Consider the following 4,851-nt stretch of genomic DNA (forward strand, 5'->3'; position numbering starts at 1 on the left):
AAAGAAACGTAGGTGTAGCATTTTTGCCTTCTGAGTGACGAGTGTTGTTGTTTTCTCTGTATTATCATATCAGTCGCTTTGACAGCGAGGTACTCCCTAGTGTAGAGCAGAAGAGCTTTCCGAGTGTGCATATAAAACTATGCAAAGAAAGATTATACTTTTGGTTTGGACCTACCGTACATGGGATTGATTTTCATGGTCGATAGACCGGTCTTATCGTATTAATCAAACTAAAACTAATTAACCACAACTTGTTCTATGGGGATATATCAGTGTGAAAGGGAAAGAAGTTGGTTTCTCTAGTTGATGAATTAATCTATAGAGAATGTTGATGTCGAATTAAGCTTGCGGCCTTCCAATTCCTTGCCTTGGCTGCTGTTGATGTACTAGTACTACATGGCGGCTAATGATTAATGATTTTAATCAACTCTGAGAAAACCGTGCTAGCTGCTGCTGCTGCTAGTGACGACAGAATAATAAGATATGTATAATCCAAAAGAAAAATGCGACACTCGTAGCCATCTTTGTGAGACCCATTCATGTCGAGCACCCGAATAGAATCGAAATGTTACTAAACAATGCACGGCTCTCCCCTGAACAATGGCAAGCAGGCATCACCAGGGATAAGTTCGATTCTACACTTTCTTCTCCACTGCTCCTTGTTCCAACTGGACTGTTTCAGACTGTAGCGAGTGAATCAGTCAGTGTGCCACACTACTGGAACTACTTCATCTACCAACCGGACAAGACCAGCAGAATAGCGCACCCACGATGCACACTGACTTCACCAGTTGGCAGATATACATCGATCGTAAAAACAAAATGCCGTTGTGTAATGCAGACAAGCTGTACGAGCTGCATCTGTCTGCTTAAACTAGTATAGTAGTACTAATTTACAGCTGAGATGTCATCCACGACGGATGCGCGTGTGCGTACCTGCCGAGAGATTCTACGATGATAGATGATGCCAAATCTGCACATGCGCTTGTGCTCGAACCTAGAGAGAGAGGTTCACTCAACAGATCGAGGCATGTACTGAATCCCGCGACAAATCATTTAGCTAATTCAGTGCTGATGCTGATAATATTAACACTGTGCATCTTTGTCTCTCACCATAAATAAATGTACATACATGGAATCCAATGTTCAGGTATGTATTGTACGTACAATGCAGTGTAGAATGAAATAAGGAACTACCAATCCCTCTGTCTTTCTCCTTAGGCGTTTTTATGTTCGGCTTCTTCATCCATATGACTGTTATGCTGTCGGCGGCCCCAAGCTTCCCTTAAACATCCTTGGAAATAAGATTTCTCGGATGAGCCCGTACCCCTATTCAGTGGCGGAGCTAGGCAAAAAGTTCATGGGGGGCTAAAGGCAAACCATGAAAATCTTATGGGGCCAACAACTATCTATCTCTGAATCTATACCTCCCCAGAAAATTTATCTTCACAAGACATCAACATAGCTCGGCCATTGCCCCTATTTGAACCAGTCATCCCTCGGATTCATTCACCTCCATTTATGACGTCATCGTCATCCGGTGCCGCTGTCTTTTGCCTCAAGGTTTCACCAGATTCGATTAATCGTGAAATAAAATCTCAGTTAATTACCTGAGAAATATCAAGACTGATGAAATCACCGTCCATCCATAGTAAATCAGTCAAGAAAGAAGTAGGTTAAATTCATACATACCTAACTCAAATACAACTAGCACATGCAGGAAAAGGTCCTTCGTGATATAAGATACACATAAAGAGAGCGAGAGACAAAGATCGACTTGCACATCTCCACCGGACTATTGCTCGTCGCCATCCATCCACCGAAATCGTATACTCTCAGAAGAATAAGAAGAAAGGGACCCTGAGAAATCGATTTGAGACATTTTTGGAAGCACTGCCAGTATTATTAACTTGTAACGACTCTGACAAGAGAAGAAAAACACCTGAATGAAAGGATCGTGCATGTACCTTTCAGCCAACTCAGCTTCTTTTACTGTAAGTTACGGCCACAAATATCGGTGTGAGCTTTCTAGTTTGTTCACATTTACACCTGCACCAGCGAAGAGCCAACAATTTTTTTTTTTGCTTACGCATGTGATGGATTTGGTGCAATCTTAATTAAGCATGTCTTACTAGCTGGTGTTCCGTGATTGTCATACTCCAGTAGTACTACTCATGACTTGTCCCTACTTTGCATGAGCTACCAATTTTTCATACAAAAAGAAGCTTCTTGCATGAAGCTAAGAAAAGACGCACTAAACATGAAACAATATGTAACGCCGAGCTAGATGCATACCTGAAATTAGGCGGCGGTAGCGGCGGGAGAAAAGAATACATTAGAAAGGCAGTGAAGTGTTGCGGAACATGGACATAGGTAGACTACCTCTTGTCCAATATGGTCAAATGGATCCCTTATGAATTTGTGCAGCACAACTAGCTACCTCTTGTCCAATATGGAGTAACTATAATAAGCCAATTACTGCACGAATACCTAGGCTAATTTGGGTACCTTTTTGACTTTCTGGTGTAATCATGGCCGGCCGGCATTCATCCTCGTCCGGAGAAGCTGCACTGAAAAGTCTGAAACAATGGTGTACCGTCCCCTTAATTTGTGCACCAGTACTAGTATAGCTCTCCATGCATCTTCATGTCTTTCTGTCCTTGCATTGCTCCACCAAAGCGTGCATGCCTTCTACGGTTCCATACAGGCTAATATTTTTTGTAACTTGTTAAATCTTCATGCTCTATGAATGAGTACTACTACTCTCTCTGTAAAGAAACATAAGAGCGTTTACATCACTATTTTAGTGATGTAAATGATCTTATATTTCTGTACAAAGGGAGTACTACTCTACCCAGTACCACTACTCTCTTTGTAAGAAAATATAAGAGCGTTTAAATCACCACTTTAGTGATGTAAATGATCTCATATTTCTTTACAGAGGGAGTACTACTACTCTCTCTGTAAGGAAATATAAGAGCGTTTAGATCACTACTTTAGTAATACAGATAATCTTATATTTCTTTACAAAGGGAGTGCTACTCTACCCTTTGGTGCATGTTGTGAAAATTCAGGTCACCTAATAAACGGGCATATACATGGATAAAGCATCAAGGAAAAATTAACCGGACAAAACATGCACAAAACTCTCAGCATCTTCTAAAAGCAAAGCTAGCAGTCCGATATTTCTCCATCTCATTTTCCCCCTTTTCTCTCGCGTGTATATGTGTATGCGCTGCTTTGATTTGATTCGTGTGGAGATGGATTGTTTGGAATATTTTTTCTGGAAGGACTAGCCAGCTTTGTTTGATCAACACACACCGGACCACATATACAGAAGCGACATGGGCTTCTTCCTGTCCATGGTCCTAAAATTATCGGCAAATGCTTATGACTGTATGCCATTGTATTGTTTAACAGTGTGGATCAAGAAGAAGCATAATTCTCTTCCTAACACCCTGAAGGTCATTTTGTTACTTTTTTATTGTTATGTTATTTGAGGAGGGTTGTTTTACATCAGATTCTGATGATTTTCTTTTTGGCGCAAGGATAGTTTACAAAGATGTCTTCATTGGTACAGTTGTAGTGCTGCATCATTTGTCAATTTTCATTGGTACAGTTGTATTGCTGCATCATTAGTCAACTTTCATTGGCAGATTTTAAAATTTTCCTAATGTTTGTTTCATATGGACAAGTTTTGTAATGAGCAGGATAGGTAGTACTCTCTACTCTTTTGCCATTTAGAATTTATAGGAGTTAAAACTGCAGCCTTAGGCGCATCGATGTTTGTGCTGGGGTGCAACATCATCGATGTTGTAGTAACGAATTATAATGTCAAAGTTGCTGCCTTAGCAGATCTAAGTTTGGAAAATGGATGCATCATATCTATTCATGTGTGTTCAGGTGACTAATTTTCTGCATCGTGAATTAAGTATTCCGAATTTCTGGGATGGCAATGTTGTCTGAAAGCTTGGCATAGTTAGGCATCAACTCGCTTTCAAAACCACTATTTTTCCCTCATTAAAAATCAACACAGTAGCACACATTTGCTAGTCTTCAGTTTTATGTAACTCATTATTAATAGAGTTTCAGTGCACCATTTCCTTTGGAGAAAAGCCTTTGGTTAGTTTCATCGGTACTAGATATTTATGAGCAAATTTGTTATATTTTATCAACCAGATTCATGCCTTTCTCACTATACTCATTTTTTCATTCATGAACGATCAGATGTCTTTAAAAATAGGATAGTTGAAGCCACTTTGCTTCCTACTAAATGGAATATTTGCACATAATGTTTCTCTTTTTATCTCTTAATATTAAAAGGATTTGCCGATCAGGTGCTTGTAAAAAAGTCTCGCTGCATCGCCTACAAGGTTCTTCCTGAATCTTGATCCCTCCATTACCAAACTTCCTCTGCTCTGTTGCTTCTTTACTATATCATGCAATTGACATTTTGATTATGCCTTCCTTGAATATGTTTAGAGATGAGTCAGTGTTTGTATTATGAGACACATCTGCCATGTGCTAGCGTTTATTTTGGTAGAACTCATCGTGGGGTTTATTTTGGTAGAAGAGTGTCTTTGCAGAGATAGACACACTTAATTACGATCCAACTTAGAATTTATGTTGTAGAAAAGAAAAAAAATCTGCCACCACTTAGGTAATAAGTTACTATTGTCTGTAGTTACACGCTTACTAATAGCTTCTCAGAGTTTGATAGCGGAGCTCATGTTCTAAGTCCCCTTAATTTTATTCCATGGTATTTTCTTCTACATTATTATGCCTTTTGGTGATGATGCTTAACCTGAACGTATGCAGTCATCATTTCTTTGTCACAATCATGGCCACACA

The sequence above is a fragment of the Triticum dicoccoides genome, chromosome 3A (assembly GCF_002162155.2).
Source record: "Triticum dicoccoides isolate Atlit2015 ecotype Zavitan chromosome 3A, WEW_v2.0, whole genome shotgun sequence".
NCBI lineage: Eukaryota > Viridiplantae > Streptophyta > Magnoliopsida > Poales > Poaceae > Triticum > Triticum dicoccoides.